The sequence below is a fragment of the Micropterus dolomieu genome, linkage group LG07, assembly GCF_021292245.1.
Source record: "Micropterus dolomieu isolate WLL.071019.BEF.003 ecotype Adirondacks linkage group LG07, ASM2129224v1, whole genome shotgun sequence".
Classification (NCBI taxonomy): Eukaryota; Metazoa; Chordata; class Actinopteri; order Centrarchiformes; family Centrarchidae; genus Micropterus; species Micropterus dolomieu.
The window spans coordinates 8,698,421-8,710,815 of NC_060156.1; the positions used below are offsets into that span (position 1 = coordinate 8,698,421).

General features: G+C 38.0%; 1 long non-coding RNA gene across 1 annotated transcript; it reads right to left on the reverse strand.

Moving 5' to 3' along the window:
- Nucleotides 1–4,531: 4,531 nt before the first annotated feature.
- On the reverse strand, nt 4,532–5,374 carry LOC123974293. The gene is made up of 2 exons (XR_006825810.1): nt 5,247–5,374; nt 4,532–4,820 (listed from the first exon to the last, which is right to left on the reverse strand). It is a non-coding gene; the product is annotated as an uncharacterized LOC123974293 (long non-coding RNA).
- Between the last annotated feature and the right edge of the window lie 7,021 nt (nt 5,375–12,395).

A 12,395-nucleotide genomic window follows, 5' to 3' on the forward strand; every position in this document is an offset into this window, starting at 1 on the left:
CGACAGGAATGAATAGTGATGAGCCTGAGAGGACATCAAGGTTTCTGGAGGCTCTACAGACTCTGCGAGCAAGAGACCCAGCGTGAGTAAGAGGTGAGTGAGAGACAGTGAGAGACAGCAAGAGAGAGCGAGGGATCAACCGTATGTGAGATCTGAAGGGCCACGGGCTTCAGGGCGCATCCACAGGGGACCTGCCAAGTGCTGACAGCACCGTCTATGACACCCCATTAGATTTCAAGAAGGACTGCAAGACTTGAAAAGTCAGAGTGGATTTCTGAATTCAGTGTCACAGGCGACAATTCGTCTCTAGCATTAAACATTTTAGAAGGGATCAAATCGTTCAATATGTTTACTATTCTACTGTAAAGCAAGAGGTCGAGACCGTTAATGGTATCTATAGCACAATGATGCCGCATGACACCGTAATGTAAATAAATGTCATGAATGTTTATTTCATTGTCTACATTTTTAGAGAAAAATGTAACCAATAACACGGGTATGGCTGAGGTTGTATGTATCATTTTAAGCCTTTTGCGATACCAAACTGAAGTAAGATGAAGTTGTAATAAAGTCTCCAGTATGTAACACAAATGATAATTAAAAGAAAACATTCAGACTTTTGCATAAACAAAAGCATCAAAAATCAGCAGTTCCTGCCACATACTGTCGCCATGGTTACTTGCAGTTTAAAATGTTGCTCAAACTGTTAATCACAAGTTTTCATGGGCAATGGTGTATTCGACATGTAGCATGTAGCCTTTCTGGAATAACAAGCCAAATATATTGTAAAATCGGTCGTTAAAGTTCATGATGTGAGTTATAGTGCATCTGGATACAGCCTGTCATTCTGTGCTACACTGTACTTATTGTTCTGCCCTTCCTCTTCCTCTGGATGTCTCAGCCAGCACACCACACGGCCCCTCCCCAATGAGGCTGTCATGTGTCTATCCAGGTTCCACTCATGCCGGATGAAACCAATACCTATGGATTCCATGAAAGAAAATGTATGCAGACATCAGCCCATGACATCAAAATGACACAGTTGTGCTTCTTAAATTTCCTATCTGGATAGCACTCATATATACTCACTAGACATTTTGACTTTTGGACAGCTGGTTTTCAAATGCAGCAACATTCTTCAGATAATGTTTTTAAGGGCTTTAGGAGTTGCTTTTCTTCACAGTGGACATCAGGAACCAGGTAGTGGTCTAATCTATCTTGTCAGGAATCCCGCAGTGAAGGGAAAAACGTTCTAAGAGAGAACATTTATCATTGCTATTAAATTGTGCTTGTGATTGTGAGTCAACAATTACTGTTGGACACTTTTGAACTGGATAGCAGTCTGTATAGTTCACATATATAGTTCTGATGTTCAGAGTTTATACTGACCCACAGAAAAGCTGCCAGTGGTCATTTCTTGTGTACTTTTATGGTCTGGCAAGTGTCCAACTTTTAGATGGAATGTGAATCAATGATATGGACCTCAATCTTTCTCTAAACTCAACCGATATAGAACACAGAGGTTGCAGATCTGATAACGCTCATATTAATAATTTATTCAACAGCCATTTGAAACAGTTTTAGAAGGCACTGACAAATATTGTGCAGCACATTACTGACTGATTCATTCTTTTTGACCTCATTAGCAGTCAATAAGGTTCCTTCTAAAATAAATATTTGCCTACAGATAATTTAACAAGACTAAGAGTCTACAGCCACACAAGCAGCTCTGTGGGGCTGTACTTAGGCAAAGTGGTGCTTTAGGCTAAATGCTAAAATACTGACATGTTACCATGTTCACAATGACATGCTGATGTTTAGCAAGTGTAATATCTACCATATTCATAGTTTTGCATGTTAGCATGCTAACATTTGCCCAATAGCACAAAGCACACAGTACAGCTCAGGTTTATAGGATCATTATTATTATTTTCACAGGCGTTTGCTCATAAACCAAATCATAAGACAAATAAAAATGACCTGATAATCTCGCTTGATGAAATGTCAGGTGGTCACCATTACAATTTGTGTCAAGGGGAACGTAACAAAATTTCATGACAACCCATCTAAAAAGTGGTGAGACATTTCACTCAAAACCCGATTTATAAACCTCATGGTGGCACTAGAGGAAAAGTCAGGGGATCACTAGAGTGAATCGAAAATGCTGTGGGGGAACCATGAATGTCTGTACACAATTCTGTGCCATTCCATACAGTAGCTGTTCAGTGGATAAGTAAAAACTTTTATTTGTGGCACTAGATGATGTTAGTAGAATGCATTGTGTGGGCATCACAAAGCAAGCTAAAGCAACATTTCCTGACAGTCCATCAAATAGTTGTTGAGACATCTCAGTCTGAAACAAAGCAGTGGACTAACCAACAATGCTATATATAAAGCTATACAGCTAGTATAGCTTGAACTACTGGATTCGAACATTCAATTTAATTTGGTCTTATCTTATCATCTTGTCTTCCATGAGTAATGCTGTAGTATAATTATAGGATGAACTCCACTTACCCGTTATGTTCTCTGTGGGTGTCAATTTACAGATGAGCATCGCTATATTTTGAACAAGACGCAATTGGTAGGAAGACACTTAAAATGACATAGGTTAACAGAGCAGGAGCACATTTATTATTAGAGATTCTAGTAGAGGTATTTGTGTGTATGCTAAGTGAGATAGGCCTAAATGTAACTCCTGATGCATTAACCCCTGCTTCTCATCTTTCATCACCAAGCATTTGTAGGGAGAAAGACAGATGATAGACACCTGATGTGTGCATGTGATAATTGTGTTAACACTTCTATTAATCATTCCAATATCAGCTTTTCACAGGAACACCTATACAATACTTACCCAATGTGTCACGATGCAGCATGTGGTGACCTGGGCTTTGATTGAAACTACCTGTGATGTTGACTGCAATGAATGAAAAACACATTTTACATTCCTTTTGTATTCCTTTCTTTCTGTCCCCTTTTACTCCTCCTCATATTTTTATTTTGCTAATTTACTGTGTCCTTTTCCTTCCTCGCCTCTTCTTTCCTCTCCACTCCTCTCCTCCAGCCTCATGGGTCTTCGGTTTCACTGACATGTGTTTGCCAACAACAGGCCGGCAAACACTGATCACTCAATCCTCCGCTGTCCAAATATTTCAGACTGTTTCCATATCAGAACTGAATCATTGGAAACTCCACAGCATCTCTTATTCATGGTAGCCATAAATTATTCTCCCTGATATGAGCTCCAGTCACGTAAGGCAAAACTGGAGACCGTGGCACACTTTGACAGAGAGAGAAAGGTGGATAGAGACAGAAGAGAAAGAGAGAGAAAAGACAGACAGTGAGGGTCAAAGGACGAGATTAGCAAAGGGGCAACAGACAGAGACACAGAAAGAGGAAATGCAGCTAAAAATAATGCAAGAGTTTCATATGGATGCTTCACCATCCAGGCAGATAAAGGGTTAAAATGGTATAGTGCGTGTATTCTTAAATTGCATCCCACTGTATTGTGTATTCAGTAGGACATATGAATGAGCAGGTAGGCATTGCAGTGTGTTGCTCAATGTACACTTACACTTTTATCTGATTATTCATTGATTGAATTTGTGTTTGTAAATGTTTCTTTTAACGCTGCAATGCTACTTTTGCATGAAATAATTAGTTTTCAATGTGTAAAATTAGCACAAACATAAACATAGTTATAGTTTTATTTAAATCATGACAGTTATCATGTAATTATACTTTTTTATATATGTTTTAAGTGAACATTTATTTTATCATCCCATAGTGAAACCATGTCCCAAGAGTTCCTCTCAGTTGGCTGTAACTGTTTTGAGACTCAATAGGTCTTCTTTAGTTGTCATAATAGGAAAAGAACAGGTGTTACTAACAACATGGATCTGTTCTATTCAAGTATCCCAGTGCCGCGACAGTGTGACCAGGACCCAGTGAATTATAGTTCTCATAATATTATATTATGAGGACTATTATGCGCTTGGTGAAATTAAGTTTTTACAGTAATTGTCATGTAAGAGCTTAACAAAGTCTAGCTTGTTGCTCAGTCAGTACAAAAATATTTTTGATTGGCTCAATGTAAAGATACAAGTCACAGAGCTGAAGTCCATACGCTAGGGGGAGGGTCTAGACTCTCTCAAACAGTTCAGGCACTCAGGTCGACACTCTTTGTGTGCTGACAGTCTGTGCAGTGTTATGTTTTACTTTTAATTGAAAGTCCTAGTGTAAAACAAAAACAATGCAAATGTCTAAATGGTTATATAAACTGTAAAATAAAATGTATGTATTATGTTACAGTTTTAATGGCACAGATATTATAAGATTTAAATCAGTTAGTGCAAAAACTAACTCCAAAAATGTACTCCAGAGAGTACAAAAAATAACAAAACCAGAATCACCAGGGATCACTGTACTCCCACTCCCAACATGAAATCAGAAAGAAGACTGTGACCTACAGTACATTTGTCACTGTTTCAATTGATTTTATTCTTACAAAATGCCATAAAATAGCATCTCTAGTTAGCATCTTTAATTCCAAGATTTAAGTTCCTTCCACAACAAACCAAATCTTTTTTAAATCCACTCTAAGTGCATATTTCCCATGGAAATAATTTACTCCTCACAGATAATGATGGTGTTTTGTGTCTGAGCAGCAGGGAAACATTATGTGACTTCTTTATGACACAGAAAGCCTTTGAAATGGTGGCGCTGGTTTGCATGATCTTTTATGCTGCAATAATTGGAATGGCAAACAAAAATGCTGTCCTTGGGAAAAGTCATTTCCTGACTTCTTTCTTTTTTTCCTAAAACAGACAGAGACACGGGTACAAGTGAGTCACTGAAAATAAATCATGTGAATTCTGTTTTTTAAGTTTAAATTCTTCTTTTTTACAGAGAAAATGCATCCACCTTGTTTGACTTTGAGCTAAATTGATAACTTGTTTAAGAACGATGTGAAGAAGACACATTGGTTTGTGTTTACAGTGAAATGCAATTGACAGGAGAAAGTGAAGCTGGTACAGTCACAACTCTGTATGCTCCTATTCTCTATCATTTTGTAAGGAAATGACATTACATTTCATTACCACTCCTGTTCAAAGAAGATCACTCACACACATACTGTAAACACATTCAAGGTTATGTTCCTACAAGCAGTGTGGGGGCAGGTCAGCTCCATAATAAATCAGCTCACTGGTTGGTATTGTATTGTGTATTATTGTCGAACTCACCATAGCTCGGCACTTAAAGCCTCTGATCCATGAAGAGTGCCGGTGTGTGTCACAGTGATGGATATAGTCATTACCCTCCCTTGTCTGTATATCTGTCCTTCTGTTCTGTGGCTTGTTGTACTTCCACTTCCTCCAAACTTCCTCTGTGTCACAAACAAAAGCAGGTATGAAGTCTGGCTCAGGTGGCGTGACAATGATTGCAGGAATACATGAATCTATTGTCTGTGCGTTTACAGGCTTTGAACTAATGTGAATGTGTGATCATATAAGAGAAGGGAGAGAGAGTTGCTGTACATCTGCATTATTTTAAAAGTTACTAAAATGCATTTTTTAAAAACATTGTTGATTGAATATTTAAATATGTATTTAGAAAATATATATTATTTAGCATTTTGTAATATAAATTCATGTTTACATATATTGCTTTTAAATTGACATGGTTCAAGTTAATTACATAAACATTCTGTTCTACAAATTATATGGCTGGCATTATTCTTTATTTTTCTTGTCAACAAATCCCATATAAAATGATTTATTAGTCCATCTCTCAATATTTTTTTTATTCTAATATTTAATTTCTAACTGAAGACGTACGTCTTTCATCGTTTTATTTAAAAACAACAACAAAATCGTTTTTTTTCCCCCAAAGCAACTGGGCACTGCAGATTTTAACAAATGTTATGTTAACAGTAGTTTAGAGTGCATTCATTGGGGACTGTTTTCAGCTGTAGATTACTAGACATTTTAATCAAGAAACATGTTACCCAGTGCAACGGCGTGGCTTGTTTATATGTCATGGCAAAAAGAAAAATGTAGATTATCACCACTGATTGCATGCCCTCTATCCAGTAACCTAAACTCTATTTATAAGTATTTTTTATGCTGTTTAGGATAAAATGGAATCATTACTATTTTGTAAGTGTTGGTCAGCTTTCCCATTTCATTCACAGCCCTTGTGTATCTGTAGATTGTCTGCCTCGTAGCCTACAGCAGAAGTGCTGTTTGAACTTTCACACCACAGCGAGCAGGAATACCACATCAGAAGGTGTAAAACCACCTCAATTCACTACCTAGAGGCCTTCAAGTGATCTCACAGTTTCCTGGGTGTTGTGGTACATTTATTCTCTAACACATTTGGGAGTCCTGTGAATTAGTTTCCTCTCAATTACAAAGAGAGGGTAAGGGGCCTAGTAGACAGTGCATTGAGGAGTAGTTTTGGCCAAGAGGCGCTCCACTGCTAATGATCTCTATAGGGAGACAGACGCCACACACACACACACACACATACACACACACAGACACACAGGTCTTAGAGTAGCAAAAACTGATGATTGATCTAAAAAACTCTGCAATATATATCATGTATATAAGGTCCACTGTCTCCAGCAAAAATATCACTGCTCCCTTTAAGGCTGTCCCAAGCTTCTGCAAAAATCAATGTGAATGACCATATTTAGGGAAGCAGAGAAGGGGTTACACTAGTTCTCAGAGGAGCTGGTGTGCACCCCAAAAATCTCAACTACATGCATCAAACAAAGGTTGCGAAGCTGAGCAAGGAGAGCTATCTGGTAGTGCTGGAGTTGGTCCCATGCCAAACATGGAACTAAAACAAAGAACCAAACATGGAAAGCACACAGATGATTTGTTTTGTTCAATTTTTCAGGATATATTTTGTTAATTTGATTGGGTTGTAATTAGGGGACTAGTGTCACAACTTTCAATTCTTAAGTTATTTTTGCAGTTGTAGCAATGTTTAAAAATTGTAAGGAAATGAAAAACAGATCTTCAAATATAATGGAATCTGGCATTCTTGAGATAAACACAAAATTGTAATTATTTCAAGTCCACTTTTTTGGAAAGATATTGTGTTGGCAGGACAATATTGCAAGCTCTCACAAATAATGCAGAAATTGACTGAATTTGCATGGAGTGTTTTAAAATCAGTAACTTGCTGAAGACATTGTTGTCATGGAGCTGAAAATGGATTTCCTTTTCAGCTTTCATTCTGGATTATAATTAAAGGCAAGATAAGCATATTAAAGACACCCATGTGATTAATTGTCCACAGATGTGAAAAGCATTAGGCTTCAGTTACCATTAGATGACAAAAAAGAGGATAAAGGATAACGGGAAACAGCCAACAAGATAACAGGGAATAGCCATTTCCTCAAAAAACATTTTATGGACTGGCATCAATATGAAGAGGGCTTTACAGTAAATTCAGCAATATGATTTTATCAATGTTTATTTGTTTTGTTTTTAATTAACATATTTAAATATGACTATCTGCAAAATTTGGAGTTTTGACATGATATTATGCAGCAACATACACAGAAGTGAGGGAGTAATATATTTTATTCTGTTTCATTATAAGGTGGGCCTTAATCCCATACGTATGCGGCAGAGTTTTAATTGAAAATGGAAATTTCTCTATTTAAGTCCTGATTATCATAGCAGGTGGAGAGCAATTAAAATAAATGAATGGTGATGCGCCTCTGTCCGCGTGTTACTAAACGCTGGAGGCGTCTTAACACACATTCATACACACCTACATCTGAGATTCTCTTATCACAGCTTTCATTTAACATTTGGCCTACATTCAAAGGAAAAAGTAGGAGGTAATCACGCAGGATTTGTGTGTGTGTGTGTGTGTGTGTATATGTGTGTGTGATTTAAGTGTGTGCGCGCGTTTGCACATCTGTGAGTGTGTGTCCTGGGTAAGAAAAGATGGTTTACATTCGGCTTTTGAGTATTGAACAGCTGAGAATGCAGGAAACCCGGAACAAGTGCTGTGTAGCGTGTCTGTCATCTGCCACACGGAAAACTGAAGCACTCACATCGTAATTCATCATCATCATCATCCAGACACATAGCACCCCTCCACACACACACACACGTACTAAGAGGATAACAGGATGCAGGAGAGTCCCAGCAGGCAGGAGGAAACATCTGAGAGTTTTATAGAAAGAAATATTTTTCACTTGTGGCCACAATCAAATGAAACTTTTGCTTCCGTCTAATTAACACATTAATAGAGTGAAATCAAATAGAGGGTTAACTTTAACTTAATGAAGCGATCAACAATATGAACCAATCACCAATTCGAACATACCTCGTTGAAAAATCATGGTTTTCTGATTCAGTTTCAGATTCATCTTCAAAATGCCCAGTCTACAGTCATTTTAATTTTTTACTTAAATGCACATTTTTCAATGGATGCATCATGTCTTCAGAAATGTGGTAAACTCTATTCTGCGAATGATCAGCTTGGCTAAATCTACCCTACATCACTGATTACTTGTGAAAATGTCTAAAGTGGTTCTCTAAATTGTGTGTGCTGTAAAATCCTAAGTTGCAGGTAGGTGTACAGAAAATCTGGCTGTGGTTTGAAGCAGATACTGGTGTAAAGTATCCCTTTACCACCAAAAAGAAAGTATGGGAGGCTTGTTTCATGTAGACCATGGAGTCAGTAACATAGGGGTTGGTTGTATTCTGATTGGAGCATGTCTTGTTGATATCATTATACCCCTTCAAGTACATGCCATCTGCTGAGGTTTAACTTAAAATTATTTTAAATAGCCATAACACATCACTGCTTCATGTCTTCTCAACGTGTCTGATCAGATAAGTTGATTTAGATTTTACATGGAACATGTACATGTGCCAAAATGTGCTACGTATTTTTTTCATGAAAATCAGACTAGTTGGGATCAGGAGGATAAAAGATGGAGGTGTGAGATAACATAAGGGAAGTTGCAAAAGAAAGAAGGGCCAAAAGACAAAGAGGTACAAGAGAACAATACTAAGAGCAAAGCATTGATGCACAGAAATCTGGTGGATCAAGAAAGAGATCTCAGAGGTGTGTTTGACAGGAAACACAGCCGTGGTGTCATGCTATGCCCCAGTTGGGTGTCGTCTTCAACTTCAGCCCCCGCTGATGGATGATGAGACACCAGTGGGAGCCGACCAGCGAGGCGGGGACGGGGAATTGGAAGCAATGTCTGGAGCAGCCTCCTTTGCCATAAATTAAAACAGGACGGCAAGGATTGAATAGCACAAGTTTCTGTGTGTGTGTGTGTGTGTGTGTTTATACTTCTATCTTTGTGAGAACCAATAACATTTAGACATTAAGAGTGGAAACATCTTTGTGATGTGAGATCATTTTTGTTAAAAGAGTTAGGGGTTTACATAGTACTGAGGAATTACAGTGTAGATAATAGAGGGTCCTCACAAGTAAGGAAACACGTGTGTGTGTGTGTGTGTGTGTGTGTGCATGCGTGAGGTATAGCGTAGCCGTGTGAACGATAACAGTCCGTGTGTATGCATTTGTGCATGCTTGTCCATGCATGACCATCCAAGTGCATTGACTAGCATGTGTTTGGAATCTCATATTGCGTCCAGATGTCACGGCAAATCAATTTGAGTCAAAGACAGCCGAACGTGTTTCATAAGGCTCACAAACCCGCGGCAGGTGCAGCCCCTTTCCACAGCTTTCAACAATGTGCTGGTGGTTGGTAAGATGGGTGGAAAAATAAATCGAGAATTATGGTTTGAGTGGAATATCAGCCTTAAATTAAATATGGGGTATCTGCACCACCCATGATATATTGTAAGTCGATCTTATAAAGTGCAGATTTTACACTTTAGATACAAGAGAAACAGTATACTGTGAATTGTTATTACAATAATTGTAGTGGGACCTAAAACAAATGGGATTTAAATTGTATGATTATTAATCTGATGCAAATTCTTTGCATGTTGTACTTTAGAAGGGCATTATGTCACGTGTTTGTATGCTACAGTATACATTGTATATTTAAATATTATTTTTATTTAAATTTAATAATATATAGTATATTTAATCCAATTCAATGCTAAAATCTATATGCTGTTTTTTCAATCACTTCATTCTTATAGGGCAGATCTCTTTGACAAAGATAGGTCTTAAATAATGACACAATTGTTTCCTTTGGAGAAGTTCATGGGAAAGTGTCATAAAAAGTTATATATGATAAGAGAAGTTTGATGTATTGGTCATTTATGTTCCATGTTCTTGTCTACCTCTCAATCAAACTCATGTGTAACGATCACACTCTCCAAGGTCCTCATTACCAGCATGATCCTATGACCCACACTGTACAATCCACGTATGACATTTTTATGAAAAAATAACTGCAATAGTTTCGACATGCCAACTACTTCATACCTCCAGTGTTGAATCATCTGTCATTCCAGCACAGCATGATCCATTATCCCAAATTGATATGACAAATAGTCTTTAGCGAAGGGAGAGTGAGAAGTGAGAGGATAGGAGAGAGGAAGAGGGACAGAAAGGGATACTCTGTCATCTGTCTGGTTTGGATCGTGCTGGAGAGAAAATGTACTTTGGGCACACAAAGAAAACACAATAAATTACTCTCCTCATTCGTAACCCAGGATTATCATCCCTGATCCATATATCACATAGAGTTATTTGCATTTTGCCCACATGCAAAGCCACGTGGAAATAGGTAGGACTAAGGAAACACACACATTCGCACAGACACACAAAGTCAGCCAAAAGCTATTAATCCACTCTGCTACTGGGAACTGGTCCAAATGGGCTTGTGTTTGTGTGTGCTTAGGTGTCTGATGTTTTGTTATGAGGCATGTAGAAATCAATCCCCTATTATGCTTATTGCTCTGTAGCAAAGAGCTGAAATTAAGTAAAATACACCATATGCTTTTTAGATTAAAAAAACATAAATGTTTGATTTTGCTCTACAAATAGTTGGTAACCTTTTTCCCCTAGTAATACATAGCAATTTTCAAATATCCACATTTTAATGTGGATGGAACCTAAATGGTGTGCACGAGCAACATAGCTAGCATCATAGTGGTGGTTGGATAACACCACCAATGTGGTATATTAGCTGTGTCACCTAAACAGTCCCTCCCACAATTCCTAACAGAAAATGAAAGACTCCAGCCTAGCCGCAGTTTCTGCCGCTGATGTATTATTATTACCTTTAAGTCATGGAGCTTTTCAAAAATATAAATACCTGGTGATCTCTGAACATCTTGAAGGTTGTTTAACAACACTTACAGCTGTTGGGAAACTGGTTAAAAAAAATTGCTTTTGAGTGTGCAGCTGAGGGGATTTTTTGTAATCATCCACATGGTTAGATGAGTCTTTGAGGATGCTGGAAATGACTTCAGAAAAGCAGGAAGTGTTGTGCAAACGACCCTCTGGGTTTTTTCAAGAACCGGCAGTTAATATTTCTCACAAAAAAACGGATGCTTAACTCCAAAGAGGGATAAGCTACAAACCTGGGATTTCTTTCCTCTCATCAAGCCCAACAAGTCCACCAAATGAATCAATGAAATAAATAATTTATCCATGCCTTCTACGATGACACAAAGAAGTGTTTTCTGATCTCATCTGATCCCCATTAGCAGACTCTCTGCATCATTTGCCTGTGCCTTACAAAATCAGCTTTCAATCCCTATGTCTTTGTAAGGCCACGTTAATAGGCCTGCATGCACAGATGCGAACCCATAGTCACTGATGAGTTAGATAAGCCATTCAAAAACCATATATGTAGTCTTGACCTGGGAACAGATCCAAATTAATGTGTTTTGGTGCGTATGAAAGGTGATGTTAGGAATTTAGTGTTCAGTGTTGAATGCACAATAATACGGCACACCTGTATCTGTGAATACATCTCAAAGATAAAAGATAATTCTAAATAGGTTAAATATAACGTTCATGTTTTAGACTCTGAAATCTGCACCAGTCTTGCTGAGCAATGTCATGTTTATGTCCAGCATGTTTAATTGAATTAACTCTCCTCTCCCAGCAACAACTTTCCATTCAGGTCATGGCCAGCACAAGATGTTTCACATCTAACTTAAAAGAACAAATTTACTGCCTTTTTGCACAAAGTGGACACAATACACCAGCAGGGGATGCAATTGTTTTTAGCCAATGCCAAGTCAGTACATTGTTGCCTTAATTGCTGCAGAGACTGTTTGGTTTGATGAAAATGCCCCCCCCCCCCAACAAGACAATCCAATCCACATCCATACTCATGCAAACTCTGCACTTAAGTTCTGTTTTTAACATTATATAACTTCAAGTTTCGTGTCTAAAAAGACAAACCTCTTATG